This window comes from Hirundo rustica, chromosome 3, assembly GCF_015227805.2.
Source record: "Hirundo rustica isolate bHirRus1 chromosome 3, bHirRus1.pri.v3, whole genome shotgun sequence".
NCBI classification, from domain to species: Eukaryota; Metazoa; Chordata; class Aves; order Passeriformes; family Hirundinidae; genus Hirundo; species Hirundo rustica.
In genome coordinates this window covers 9,679,101-9,694,954 of record NC_053452.1, presented here as the reverse complement: position 1 = coordinate 9,694,954, position 15,854 = coordinate 9,679,101, and the positions used below count along the sequence as shown (strand labels likewise).

General features: G+C 44.2%; 1 long non-coding RNA gene across 1 annotated transcript; it reads right to left on the bottom strand.

Annotated features, from left to right (window-relative positions):
• Positions 1 to 8,428: 8,428 nt before the first annotated feature.
• Positions 8,429 to 13,628, bottom strand: LOC120750464 (uncharacterized). Its single transcript, XR_005700001.1, has 4 exons — positions 13,502 to 13,628; positions 11,493 to 11,668; positions 10,125 to 10,249; positions 8,429 to 9,560 (listed from the first exon to the last, which is right to left on the bottom strand). It is a non-coding gene; the product is annotated as an uncharacterized LOC120750464 (long non-coding RNA).
• Positions 13,629 to 15,854: the final 2,226 nt, after the last annotated feature.

The following is a 15,854-nucleotide window of genomic DNA, read 5'->3' as shown; positions in this document are numbered from 1 at the left end:
GGTGTACACAAACACGCTATGAAAGGAATATATTGTTTTGGACAAAAATACCAAATACATGGCTGAGATATCAGCAATAATTAGGAGAAGGAAACAATTTTTAAAAAGAATTACTTTTGTAACTCATCATACGGCAACTTTGACATGTGGAGACTTATTTCACCTTTAGCACTGTCTTTTAGGACTGGTCAATGATAAATGAGCAGCTTTTTTCCACAGCACAAGCGTGAAGGTGTCGGGTTCTGCAAGGGGCCCGCCTTGCCTCAACCCTCTGGTCTGTGCGGCCTAAAGAAAAACAATTCCCAGAAAGGACTTGCAAACAAAATTCAAATGTGCAATCCTGTAAATAGTTAAATGAAAGGAAGTAAGAGTGAAAGCAAACTGTAAGAATCTCTATCATGCTTCCAACTCTGATTTGGGCATTTATATGCAACACTTACAAACCTTTAAAGAAGCTAAATTATCCTGGCCCATTTATCCTGATGTTCAAATTCCACACATGACTCTGCTCTCGGGGAATGGCAGAAATGTGACACCCCTTCGGGGACCACCCTGGAACAGCCAGCAGAGGGGACACCCAGATTTGGAATTCTGGAGTTTTTGTTCATCCTGGGGAAGAACCATCCCTCAAAAGGGGAGTTGTGAGAGGCCCTTGAGCAACGAGCTTCCCAAAACGCCAGCAGGGTGCCCTAAAGCACCCCAGTAACACCTGGGGAGGTGGGGTGCTGCCTTCTCATAGCTGAGGTCCTGCTCCCTGCGGGGCTGGGACTCCTGCAGCTCCAGCCGCTGCCACCCACTCGCTGCACGACCCCGGCGGCGCTCATGATCCATCGTCCCGTCACCCTCACCGTTTACAGCAAAAAAGCCATTTAGCCAGAGCCTGCAACCCTTCAGCCTGCAATCCCTTGACAGCAGAGGTTATAGGAGGGGGGAAAAAAAAAAAAGGGGGGAGAAGAAAAAAAAAAAGAGAGGGAGAGAAAGAAAGAACAATGTGCAATCGGCACTGCATTAGAGATGGAAAAAGTACTTAAAGCCTGCAACATTCATCAAGGCTGAATACATAAATGCCACATTTTGAATAAGCCAAGCAAAAGACAATGACAAAGGAAAGGCGCGTTGCTTCAGGAATCTCTATCATTTTCATTTGCTGCTGTCAGGAACCTGTTTTTTGCCTCTCACTCTATCAGCCATTATAGCATTAATGAAGTAACCTCACATAGTTATTGACTGGCTTGTCAGAGTCCCTGCCTGATCCCTTAATAGAAACCATTGGTCTTCAGTTAAAAATGGGGTGAGCTGGGAGGTGCTGTGGGCATGTGCTGAATTTCAAGTGCACTCCTGAGGTTATCAAAAGCCATGAAATGCAAATTATTATATTTTTTAAACACACAGATTTCATGCAACTGAGCATATAAAATTGACTAATACTGTACTTTATGCATTCCTAATAATGTTTCCAAATATGCTCTGCATATGATCTTTCCCCAGAAAGTTGTGGGTGGTATTTGAATAAGCAGAAATGGGCCTAGTTTTATTTTGTGAATAAAGTAGTTTCCTGGATGTTGCAAGTCTCTGTTCCTCCTAATATAAGGTAATGTTTATGCACTGTCTGTTCAAACAACACAGGTAATCCTTTGTCTGAATTTCTGTCTCAGATCAAAATCATTTTCCCTCCTTCATTTTTTTTTCTCCCCCTCTCCTTTCATAAAGCATCCTAAGTCCCAGAACAAGTATATTCTCATTTACTAGAAATTGAGGGTTGGTAGAGGGTCTAGAAATAACTTCTTTTCCCAGAAGGTAATAAATCCAGGGAGTAATCTAAAACACCGAGTTGTTAATTCCAGTACCACCACGCCACTGCCTCCGCTGTGGGTACCCCACCGAATCAGCCCTGGTGACAAGCAATCAGGGCCTGCACATCCTCCTGCAGTGGCTTCTGGAGGACGTGGCATCCAAAAAAGCCTTTTCCAGCTGGGGATTCGGCACTGCTCACCGGTGGGAAAAGCTACGGGGTGACCTTTCGCAGGCACCTCCAGGGAGGAGCTGCAGCCTGCGGTCTGATGACTTTCATCAAGGCTCTTCACATAACGCCCAGATGTGCACTTCGCACATCTGTAATCAGCTAAATCGCGGCCGAGGCAGCACCAAGTCCTCTCGGCACACAACACTCCCAAACCACACAGCCCTTCCCCGTGTGAGACCCCGTCCAGCAAATCCAGCCAACCTTCTGGAGCCAGGCTCTGCTTGCAGGGAAGATTTGAACAGGTAGCCCTGATAAACAAACTTCACTCTGAGCTCAGGAGAGTCTCAGAGGTTAAACGTGACGCTGGTTTTGAAAACAGTAACGAGCAGCCTCACGTCTCGCTGGGCACAGACAGTGGTGAGAGGAAGAGCTGTGCAGCCAGACCTGATTCAAGATTGTTCAGACCTCTTGGGTCTGCAAAACTGGGTTGGCATTCTCAGAAGAACAGACTCCCATAGTAATTGTGGTATTTTCTCATTTCTGATTGGGCTAAAAATTCCCTCAGAACAACTCTCACGGCACTTCCACATCCCTGGTCTGAAATTAAGCAAATTTCTCCTAATGAATACTGTTTGTTGATTTGGTGACACGTTTTCTGAGTCTGAAATATTATGGAATTCTTTAATTCTGCCACTTCCACCCCCCCCACACCCATTTTCTTCAATTAATTATTTGCAGGCTGTTTACTTCCATAAAAGAGCATTCCTTTTCATTGGGACATGTGGTGGGCAGCATGTTGGGAATGCCTTTCATTTAACCTGTTTCCAAAATGCTCCCTTTAGCCCTGTGTGCAGCGCTACAGCACATTTACCCAGCCCCTCACACGATCATGGGAGGGACACAGGGCACAATAAAGACTCAGCTGCTCCAAAATCAGGGCAAGGAGATTCCCAGGGGTCTTTGAGGGAGCTGCAGCATCACCCAGTGTACAAAGACCCTCCAGCCCAGGGCATCCCAGTGTTGGTTCCCTACATTTGCCTTAACTCCCTGCAGCTAGTACACATCAGCACATATTTCCCTGGAAAGGGACAAGGGAGCAGGACTTGGATGCAACATTTCAGATGAGTGTGAGCCATGCAGCTCTCACAGCCCAGGGTCTGGGAGACCATCTTCTATTAAAATTATTTATCGTGGCCTGAAACGCACAATTCTTCCCCAAATCTTAATGTCCCCCGCGCTCTTGAGTGACAGATAAACCCCAGTTGTTATTGTGCAGGACAAGCTTACCCCTGGCTGAAAATAAATGAGTTTTCTCTTTGCATATGAAGAAGAAAACCCCACAGCTTGACAGCACTTTCTAATCCAGGACAGAATAAGTGGGACTACAAGCCCTGTGCTCTCCACCACATCTCAGGAAAGTTTTAGGGCACTGGGTTTGGTCTGGTGCAAATCCCAAGTAGCCAACAAGCAGCTTTTTGTGTGAGTTTGCACACTGACAGCTCTGGAATGGGCAGAGCACATAAGACTTGTTTAGATTCTCACTTTCCAGTGTGATTGGTCCATCCCTACTCATAAACTCCATTATCTTTCCACTTTTTTCTTTTTGGGATATTGTCTCTTTCCCTTCAGGACACCCTGATGCCAAGTCTGTCACCTGAACCCCACAAACAGCCACGCTTGCCCACAGCCCCCACTCTGCAGCAGCAACACAAAGAGTGGCCCCTACAAACAACATCACTGCCAGGAGCTCATCAGGTCTGATCTTCTAATTGTGCTTAATGATTGCTGAAAGAAACCAAAAAAAATCATCAGTGAACTTGGGCTTCCCCGGTAATTAATATTGTTATTACAGAGTTGTTAACAATCATTAGACTCTGGCAATGCAGCATCAAAGATTTTGAGCATCTCCAGGAAGACGGAGCCTGCTCGACTCTGCTTCCACAGGTTACAGCTTTGGCTATTTCGACTGTACCTCTAATGCCTGCCCTGGGATGAGCCTGGAAAAGGCTCCTAATTGCTTGCAAGAAACCCTACTTGATTCAGACATAAATAAATTCAGCCTCAAGACCATCTCTGTTTTGGGGACACGCTCCAAGGTGCTCCTGCATGGATTTTGTGCATCCCAGCTGCCACCAGGGCAGTGCCCAGGCAGGCAATGCTCAGCCTTGACAATTTTCACACGAGCAATGTAAAATTTAAATTATTCTCAAAGACTACAAAACCCAGCAAATTCACAATGGCATCGGCTGTGTGCAAACAGGCCCGCTGTTCCCTCTGTTTTGTTGAGTGCAATATATTTGGCATGCAAAAGCTGTGTCTTCAGGGATTTTTTTTTAATTTTTTTTTTTTTTAAATAAGTAGTCTGGACGTATTGTAAGAGACAAAGTAATTAGCATTCACTCAGCCCAGCAGGGCAGCAATTTAAACTTTTACAAGGAGTCAAAGTTCAGGATGCTGCCCTGCCATCAACTTTCTACATACAGATGGAATACAGACTGGAATATCCAAATGTTTCAAGCTACTCTGGGTTATTTGAAACTCCAATAGACACATCACTGTGGGGAAATCGCTTAATCTGCTCCAAGATTTATTGCTATTGTACATTCAGTATGGAGGTCCTGGAGGGTCAGAACGAGATGCTCCCAGTGCAAGTATTTCATACCATATTAAAAAAGTTTCTGACCATACCTTTAATCCTCAACATCATTACATCCTATTTTTATGCAGACAGGCACATAAAAACACTCCACAAAATGAATGGGCGTTCACAGCCTACTTCCAATAATCCCACAGCATGGGGAAAAGAGGGAGGCAAAGCGCTCTGCCGCTCGCTTTGGTCCAGGAAAAGGCAACTTTGTTGTCAAATAAAGCAAATAAATAGAAAAGTCAGGAGAAAAAAAAAAAACAAGTGCCCTACTGCGTTGGATTGATTTAAGAGTAAGTGCATGCTGCTGGAGAAATAGATTTTTTCACCTCTTAGGCAGTCATTTTTACAAATGTATGAGGTGAGCGCCGATTAAAGCTCGCCAAGAAAGAAGCATTTCCCCCCGCCTCCCTCTTTTTTCTGTTCATCCCACCCCTCTCTCCCCATCTCCACTCTGCCAGGCAGACGCTGATCGGTCTAGGGGCACTGGTGGGTGGACAGGAATCCCTGCCCTCCTTGGGGAAGAAAATCCTGTGCTCCAGGGCTCACAGGGGTTTGTGAGGGGAGTGGGGACTGCAGCCAGTCACAGGAGAGAAAAATATTCTGCCCCACTTCACGCAATTATTTGGGGCTTTCAGAAGGTAAACAGTTAGAATTATTTTTTCCTTGTTTCCCAGCCCCAGGCTTTCACTTGTAAAAGCAGGTAAAACTGACTAGAAAGACGAGGTAAATGAATAAAAGCATTCCTTTTGTACACAATTCACACTCAGCAAAAGCAAAACAACTCAAGCCAGAAGGAAACGCAGGTACCACAGACAAATGTAATGTCGTGGGTGGAAAACAGTCTTGTCTAATTGCCCTGAAAAGGATTGTCATTATTCTGATGGCTTCACCAGTTTAAAAAAAAAAAAAAAAGTCAGAAAACTTCACTGAGTTTTGGTGGCATCTTTGCACCTCAGAAAAATAAAATTCAAAGGCAAAAAGCAGAAAGAATCAGCACATCAGGATTTTAGGCCTCATTCAGGGATGAGCATTGATTCTGTATATCCCCCACTTTATGCAAGTTTCAGATTCAGAATGAAGCACTTGGCTTGTTTGCAAATAAAAATATCATCTCCTAGGTCCTCACTACTTCTTATTTGCCAAGCAAAACAAACTTGGAACACGAACAACAGTTCAGCTCTTTCTGTTTCCCAGAAAGACTAATAAAGGCTATCACCTTGTATAGGGTGTGTATAAAACCAGGGAGAAACAACCCCCCACCTCCCCACCCTCCCTTCAAGGACAGAAGAAATATTCGCCTTCTTAAATAAGGCAGCACAGGACATGAAGGAACTTTTCTGAGTCACTAACTCAGGCTGTCCTGTGAGTGCTGGAGGAGACAGGGATGGCTGATGGGTGCTTTGATTTAGAAACTGACCCCACATCACTTCCTCCTCAAATGAGACTGACTCCTTCTGCAATGCAAATTTGCACTGGCTTAAGTCATCAAAAGGTCTACAAAGTTTATTTCCTTTTCTTTGTTTTAAGCCTGACGGATTTCTTCTCACAGGTGAAATACCACAAGAAAAGCAAGATAAGATTTCCTAAATATTTATGGATTTGCCCAAACTCAGCGGAGAGGAAAACAAATCGTAAAAATTACTACTCACATAAGGTTTCCAGACTTCTGGCCTCCAAGAGGCCTGAAGAGTCTGGGTACCTGTCTGACTGCTGGTCTCCATTACTTTTGGAAACGATACAAGACCAACAGGATCTTGTCCAGTGAGGTCAACACCAGCCCTGGTAGGACCCATCACAGCACCCTGAATCCCAGAGCCAAGCTTAGCTAAAACTCAGACAAAGCTTTTTTTCTTTGCCTTCATTAAGGCCCATTCCTATCATGCATTTAGACAAACTCCTACTGCTAAATTTTGTTTTTTATGCCACAAGTACATTTTGTAATTGAAAAGAGAGGTAACTTGTTTTAGTGTCACAGACTTAATTAAGCATAGTTTGCCTAGAACAGCTCCAGGGTTTATTTATTATTTATTAAAGAAAGGTTAGTTATTTATTGGGGAGGGGGAAGACACATCTGTTAGTTGCAACTTCACGGAATGAACCAGACAGCCCATCACTCAAACTGCTTTAGGACATGAGTGGATCACTATCAGGGTCAGGAAAAAAAGTACTTCTTTTACTGATGTGTTACATAATGAGGATATTTTTGATACTTTCAAGTAGCTTCCTGAAGCTGTGATTGTTCCTGGTCACTATTCAAGGACAAGGCATTGGGTTTAACGGGAGGGGGAAAATAAAACACGGGTCTTAGTTTGGACATTACTGCAGGGGTGCTCCAACATCACTGAGACAGCTGCTGCAACAGGAGCTGGCAGCACAGCAGGGACAGGCTCCTCAAGAGCCCCTCATTGACATTTTTCCTTCCCTCTGGCAGGTCCAGCACCAGAACTGAGGATCAGTCCTGGTGCAAACAGACCAGTGTGCAGGCAGGAAAAAATCTCTGGGAGTGGCAGGACACACTGCAGACCAGTTACTGCTGCAGGGACAAGCTCTTCTGCTGAACAGCTCTTTGCAGGCAGGAGCCTATAAACCCAATGAGGGGCCTAAAAAACAATTTTAAAGTTATATTTTTGTCCTATTTTTTAAATTAAAAAAAGCTTTAACTTTTCCCTCACCTCTTCTTGGCTGAATTGGTTTGATCCAGAGAGGCAGTTACGCATAAGAGCAACCACTTTATATTGAATTAGGAGATTTTTCATGCAACACATCTCACCAACTACAAGGCAGGGATGCAATTCTACAATTTATAATACATTATACTGTTAAATAATATAACATTATAGATACAATTTGTACCTATCTCTCCATGGATTAGAGAGGTGGCACATGAAGAGTGGATCATTAAACAGCAGTGCAAGGCCAGGGGCCAAGCACTTCTGTTTAACAAGCTGCTCCAAGTACCACCCCTCTAATCCACGGAGAGAGAGAATAAATTGTTCCTGTATTTTGTTCTAAATCAGGTTCTCTGGGTGTGTTTTGGGGTGTTTATATTATAATAATAACAGTAATAATAGTTTTTCTTTAGGGGTATTGCTTTCTGGGGCTGAACTAGTTTAAGCTGAAGGAGATTCCGTTCCAGAAAGGATCTGAAATTTACAATCTGGACAGATCTGAGGGCGATTTGGGAGGAGAGGGAAATGACTCTCAGGCCATTCTGTGGCAGCAGCTCCCACGCCCTCCCAGTTCAAAGGCACACGTGGAGAGCACAGCCAGCTCCCAGCTGCCCCGAATGAACAGCCTGGGAATGGCAGGGATGGCCTGAGGCAGGAGCATGGCTACATCCTCGCTCCATCGGGCAGAGCTCAAGCCCCACGGGCAAGGGACACCAGAGCCTTCACGGGTGGGGACACCACGTCTCCAACGCTGGCATTCCCCAGCCCTGGACAACCCCGTGGCCATTCCCACACAAGCATTAAGAGGCAGCCGTGGCTCAGCACGCCGAGGTCTTTGGGAGGACAGAGTTGACACGGTGGTATTTCAAGGCATCGATAGCCACGTGTAGCAGCTGAAGGTAAGCTCTTTGACCTCCATCTCTCGTGTTTATATTACCTCTCCAGGGTCAATAAATGCAGATAGGAACACCAGGCTCGACAGACAACGTGCTGCTTTATAACACTGGCACCGGGATTAGGGTTCCATGCCTTGGCTGCCAGGTTTATTAAACTCCATTACTATCCCCTTAACGATGACAACACCTCTCCATAACAGTACAGTTGCTTGGCTCTCAAGAAGGGCAGCACAATGAGGGAGCTTGAAGATATAGGGACACTGTTAGGCTGTGTTATAGCCCCTAACTCATCATCTGACAAGGCATTGATTTCTATTGACAATTTCATTGTAATGTCAGAACGTAACCTGAATTCATCTTTCATCTACTTCAAAAGTAAACAATGGCTCTTGGAAGAGGGAAGGGGAAGAAAAAGAAAAAGAAAAAAAATAGTGCTTGAAAACAACAAAAATAGTAAGAATATTTATTCCATCTTTTCCTCTAAAAAAAAAAAAAAACAAGAGAACCAAGACTGCTCAGCAGTACATAGAGCAGGGCAAACTATTAATAGAGAACACATTATTTGACAAATTTTATCACTGCTTCAATTTGCAAATTATTCACAAATCTACTGTCACTCATTCAATTCTGTTCAATTTACAAAACTATATTAAATTAGCATTATTCCACAGAAATTATTTTCAGCCTCCAAAAAAATTTCCAGGTGATATTGACAGTATTAGCTGACACCTCAGCCATGGTAAGGTGCCATTACTGTCCCTCAGCTTCACAAGCTGTGAAATAAACAGGGATTGGGGGGATCCTCCGATCAGGCTTTCCATGCTGTCTATGTTTGAAAAAGGAGATAAAAAGGAAAGGCTGGCAGGGCTTGGCGTTGGCACCGCATTACATTTCTATTAATAAAGAATGGCAATCAGCTCTGAAATTAATGTGGATCTGTTATCTCCTCACACACACAAGGAATTCTTGTCTAATGCGTTCACGCGGACCACGGTGCAAACGATGGGGCCAAGCCACTCGTTTTTCTGTTTCGCTACCTCTGCGCCTTGGCTCTGGTCTGGTTTTGTGTGCTTTTTTCCTCAGAAAAGCATGTGCAGACACGTAGGATAAAGATCTGTCAGCACGGTCCCTCTCTGTGTTTCTAGAGACTACACAGATGTAGTTCATACGCCTCCAAAATGCAAATTGAAATTTGCTAATTTCTAGGTTTGGGCCACCTGTTGCTCTTTACCACTCCTGTTTAATAGACACATGGTGCAGATTAAAAGTTTTACTGGACTGAAGGCTAAGACACTTCCAAAGTCCTCCACAAATATCAGATGCACTTGGCACATAGGAACACTGAGGTACAAATTTCCACATGACGGTGAAAGAGACCCTGGAGCCTTAAGAAAAGTGAAACAAAATAATGAAAATACACTTCTCCATTTCAGTTTCATGGGATTCAAATGATGTACGAAAATTCCCTAAGCAATTTTCCTGCAGTACAGCTCCCTAATGAGGCTGGGGAAGCAGCTTCTCTCCACACTCCCACAAATAGCTAGTCAGGACAAGCAGAAAAGGTAAATTCAGTCTTTCAGGGTGGAAATCATGCTAGAGATGCCAAGCTGCTGATCATGACTCAGCCATCAGCCGACCACCTTTTCCAGTGATAGACCATCTCATGACAAATCCTAATTTTGAGATATTTGTTTGGGGCATTTACTTTTTCACCAATGATTACCTGGGGTATTGTTTTGAGTTAGGTTTGAGTAGTCCCACACTGAATAAAGAGTAAGGAAAACATCTAAAATTACCATTTGTCCTATAAAGTTCTGGCATAAATAGGACCTCAAAGTATTTCACGATATTGTCTTGGGCAACAAGAAAGCACAAGGTAGAAATACAAGTCTTAAGTCTAGAGAAAAATAAAGTGAAATGAATAGCCATTACAAAAGGAGACAACATACCCAACACCTGAGGAGTTGTGCACTGATAGGGAATTTGCATTCCTTTTAAAACATTATCCCATGCATTGTGTCTGTTGTGTGTTCCAGGGACACTGTCTCTCCAGCTGTGACCCATCAAGCTATTCCTGAGGAAAAGATAGAGTCATCCTGGGATACTGTCACATCCATCTCCCACAGGAGAAGAGACCTGACAGTGCCTGGGACATCTTGGCAAAAAGAAGCAACAAAGAGCAGCCAGGAAGGGAAGCAGGGGAGAGATGAATCTGATAGACTCCCCCTCGCACTCTTCTCCAACCTCCGGGCCCAGCTGGACTCAGCATCCCAACTGCTCTCCCCACGAGGACGGGGGACGTGGGAAGCACGCGGCTTGCAACGCACCCGCCAGGCTCCGAGGGATCTGAGAACACCCTCAGGTTCACAGGCACCCGGAGCTTGCCAAATCATTTCAGCTCATCTCTAATTGTCAGCGATCTCTATTAGCTCGGTAGTGTGGCTTTGACATAAGGATGAACAGAAGGGTTGTTACTGGCTAGTGAGAGGAGAGGAGCTTCTGGTCCAAGGAAGAAAAGCATCTTCCATAGCAGAAGGAAAAAAAAAAAAAAAAAAAAATCTTTTTTTCCTTCCCACATAGGCTAAATTATATGAAAGGCTAACTGACAAAAGACAAAGGGACTACGCAATGGATGTCCATCAGCCTAAACTCCTCCTAAAATCATACTAAAAAAAGATAAAAGGAAAAATAGGTGTTGTGGCTTGCCTCTCAGTATTAAGCAGTAAGAGATCAGCTTTACAATTGTCTCCAAGAGGAAAAAAAAACAGAAAGGAAAACAGCATTACATGCACCAATCCCAGTGCAGCATGACTCCATTTGAGTCCTCACCTCCAGGAGGTGGCTGGTTTGACAGTGGCAGCTCCTTCTCCAGAGCACTTCCCTCTCAAACGATTGGTCCCTGAGACCCAGAGCCACAGTGCAACACTCCCCATGCCAGCTGAAGCTAAAAATTTTCGTAGATGGAAAGTAAAGGGAGAAGGGAAAGTAGAGTCTTGACTACACCGAGACCACATTTTCCCAGATTACGCCAAAATTCTGATCTTTCCATATTATTTCCCTGAACAACAGCCCAAGTTAATAGGACCTAAAAATACCCCAAACACATTTTTGGTTTTGCAAACAGTGTTTCATTCATGCATGTCTGCCTGGTGATGCATCGTTACAATTGTAATGAGATAGCTGCCAGCCCTGGAAGGGTGCATTGCTCCCTGCACTTGGAATGATAAAGAGGGACTGAAGCCATCGTCAAGGTTAGAATAGGTTTCACTATATAGAAATGAGAGGAGAATTAAGTCAGGCCTGGAGCTAGAAGTTACCTGAGTTTTTCAAACGGTCCAGGGCCACAATCATCTCTGCTTTAGACTTTTTTTTCCTGATACAAACAGCAAAAGCATCCCTTAGATTCCAGGAGCAGGCTCAGCTAGGTGTTGGTTGGATCCTGGGATAGAGTCAGGTGGCACCTGCACCTCCTCACAGCGGCTGGGGATGAGATCTGCCACAAACAGGGAACATAAAGCAGCCCTAAATTAAAGCGCTTCCAACACAACCCAATTACACTACATAATGTTTACTTATCTTATATACACTCTGAGGGAAGATAAATGTCTAGTAAAAACCACAATCCACTATTAAACAGCTATAAAATACTTCGCTGTCTTACCATTTCAAAAGCTCCCATAGTATAAATAGTGGTCAAAAGTTCAGTGAACTGTCTTGTGTTCTGGTACTCCATTCAAACCATGCTATTTCCAGAGAGTCTCCTGACACCATATCTAATTTCCAAAATGAATATGCTTTAATTTTCCTTCTTCATGCATTGTGCTTTTTCCTCATTTAAAACAGCAACAGCCTCTGGCAGTAAAGGACATCACATTTCTGTGCGAGATGAAGCTTTTTTTTCCTCCGATATGCAGGAGAATGGCATGGGTCAAGGGAGAAAAAATGTATGCAAAAAACATCACACCCCACTGACCCCAGTATATTTTACATTACAATTTTGCCATTTCCAATATAGGTTCATTTTGCAGTGGACCATATCAGCCATATTTCAGGATTCGCACACACACACACACAAAAAAAAAAAAAAAAAAAAAAAAAAAAAAAAAAAAAAAAAAAAAAAAAAAATCAGTACCTGGAGCATTGTCTGCATAGGGTCTGTCCTAATGCAATATGTGGATTGTCTCATTAATGTGTAGTGTAGCTTGCAGAGAACACACAGGCATGCAGGGAATACTTATGCATGCCAGGGAGGCAGCACAGGTGTTCTGTTGGGGATGTGCATACACATTCAATTATCTCTGCAGGTAACACACAAGTGCACTTTGATGGCTTAAAACCCAGCCTGCCACTCGCTGCAGGTGAACCCCCTTGAATCAGGGGGGTTTGCCACCTAAAACCTCCTCCCCTGAGCCATTAAAGTCCCCAAAACAAGGCACATGACACAGGTTCACCCATTTAAGCTGAGGCTGCCATGCTTTCAGTGGGCAGCAAAAGGAGCTTTATCCCTGGGCAGACATTAAGAGACTTCCTTCCACCTCTAGCACAGAGGCAGAGATAATTAATTAATCTGCAGCCTGATTGGAAAAGCCCAGAAGGTTCTGGAAGCTCCTCACGGCTTCACCCTTTAGCCTTAAGTGCTTAAATGAGGCCCAGATGTGCCTCATTAACACTGCCCATGCTCTCTGAAAGTCTGGCAGCTGAGAAGAAAGATGCCCCTTTTATTCTCCCAACCCTCCTGCAAGACCAGGAAAGGGATGAAGTGGAAGCTTGGGGCAATCCCTGTTTCAACCAGGGGTAAAATCCCCACACTCAGTAGGAGCATTGCCCGACTAAAGGCCATGACAATTCTGACTTCACATACTGCAAAGACCATAATACTCACAGAACTGGCACATCTGGCCATTACCAACAAAATAATCATCTGCTATTTTGACAGAAAATCAAAGAAGTCTGACTTAAGAAGTAGCAGGGCCCATAAAATCCTGCTGCTCTCCACAGATGACCAGCTAGGGGAAGGCTCACAAGGGAAGCAATACATGTACGCATCTGTCTAAAAGCCAAATGTGCCAACAAAGCAGAACCATGGAACTGGGGGTAAATATAGATGGAGAGAGGGCTAAAAAGAGAAAATAATTAGGTTTTCACCATAGAAAGACAAAATCATCACCTTTCACACCAAGCAGCTACTCCACCTTACAAATGCCACAGAAAGGAGCAACTTCAGGTCCTACAACCATCAAACTTTCTCTGCTCATCACCTCAAAAGGAATTGGGGCACTGTTGTGCTACAAAGCTGGAAAACTTTAGGAATAACTGAAAGACTTACCTGAAGCTCAGGGAAGCCCAAGGAGCTAGAGGGAGCTGCTTTGAGGGAACACGGAGTAGCACACAGTAAAAGTGCCTGCACCCAGAGCAAGCTGAAGCAAAAAAACCATGTTCCACAGGTGTTTGGGATAACACACTAATTAACTCCCTGGAGCTCATTGGCTGCAATTTCTCCACATCCACACCCTGCCAGGAGCCCTGACTCAGCACACCCTAAATGCTGGTGTGGATCTGCTTTTGGGGTAGATAAAGCTGCTTTGGGTTATTTCAAAGTCCCGGGCAGGGAACTGATGGAGAAGGTTTCCTTTAATGCGGGGCAGCTGGGAGCTCTTAGATTCTGGGGACAGAGGTGGGGCAGCCTGCTGAAAGTGCCCCTAAATGCAATTGCAAGAGCAGCACTTTTTTGTGTTATTTTAAGCAGAAAGGGTAAAACATGCAATATTTTCTTCAGGTGTTAGCACTCTTAAATGTCACAGAGAAGCATCCTGTTGCCTGGCAAGTTGTGGACTCGAGGCTCAACAGGTTTGCTTGCTTATTGTCAGCATTTACCTGAACTGGTTTTTAATAAAAGCCTTTGAAGCAAGAAAATCTCCTGCCTGAGACGAGGAGTTGGGAGCCGGAGTGGAGGCCCCTGAGAGTTGCTGAGCTACTTAGTGGCAGTCAGTTGCAACCCTGATATATCCCATTCCTTCATAATTGCAAATCCCCTCGGTGCTGCTCTGCACAGGACCAGCTTTCCTGTCAGCAGCCACTGGATGGGAACTGACACTGGTGTTTACACATCCACCGTCACAAGAATCTCAGTGTCTGCCTGGAAAAACATCGCCGTGTTTCAAGTGGCCAGTTTGAGCCAGCTAGATGTGGTGGAGGGCAGAACTTGGGCCTTTCTATATTCATCCAGGGCTTTGAACTCATCAAAATGAACCTTGATTCCATATAGTGGTGGTAGTAGTGGTAGTAATAATAATAATAGTAATAATAATAAAGGTTCCCTATGGCTTCAGAGTACCAGTTCTGTCAAAGTACTGACTATTGAAAGTTCAACTGCTAATGGCAAGCTATTTTGAAAAGGGAAGAGTCTGGAGGCAAATAATGAGGGAAAGAAAAGATATTAATCATTTTTAGAGTCATTCTGTCTCAGGCATTATTTTCCTTTCTTTCATTATTCATGATGAGTTTTTTTTGCTTCAAGGCCAAGCGAATTCACGGGGCCTGACCCATCCAAACACAACCACCACTCTGAACAATGCAGCCCAGCTGAGTCTATAGATTAAAAAAGAGCCCAAATGGAAAGAAAGAAAAATAATTTTAAACAATGAATTTAAACATACACATGGAAAGTATAACAACCTTCCTGCTGATGAGTTCTTTTCCCAGTACCCTGTCCACTCTTGTTGCCATCTCATCCACCCTGGTGAGGGATCTGTGGAATGGGAGTGCCAACAAGGAGCTCATTCCATTTGCTGTTTCTCTGCCCCTACCTCCCTGGCCTCTAAAGCCATCTCGGTGGTGTCCAGCTGCTTGCAGCCAAGGGCAGACCTCTCACCTTTTCTTTTTTAGCTTAATTCCAGAGCTAATAGAAACTCAGTAGTTTCACTTGTAACTTGGATAACCTGCACAGCATTTTGTTGCTGTGGGGCATGAGCAGACCCTGGGAAGAATTGAGCCCAGAGCCATTTACAGTTTTCTCAGTTGAAAAATTGAGGAGCTTCGAGGAAAAATCTCAATCCGGACAGGGTTTTTTTTTTTTCCCCCCAAAGCTCCCTTGGGAAGGTTTTCCTACACTGGGTGTGCAGAGCACTGGGGCTGCTGCAGGGAGACTCATCCGTTCGGACCCAGAGGGACACCACTCTTGTGGCAACTTCCTCTTGCCAGAGAATGAGGGGGCCAGAAAGAAGCTTTCAGGGCAGAAGCAATGCCAATTCCTAGACCTGTGTTCTTCTCTTCCACTAATTCTCAGCATCCCCAAGTAGCCCCATGTATTGAAGAAAAATGGCAATTCAGAGTTTCCTTTGCTTCAGGGCAAAATAACCCAACAACATTACTCTGGTTTATCTATAGTTGTAACCACGTTCCTTGGAAGACAGGAGTGCTGTGGAATATCTCTGGCGACCTTGAAGGCAACTGATGTACTTTTCCCACTCCGGAATAAACTCAGCAACATGAATCCTGCCTCAGACTCCACAGATGTGTGCATCTGCAGAAGACGCTGTTAATAATTAATATAATTGTACATCCCCCTAGATATAAAAATACACAGACAGAGCCTCACATTCTGCCTGCCTCTCTGTAGCAAATACCCAAACTGAAACAAATTTAACAAGATACATTACACAAGTCTGCAGACAGAAGTT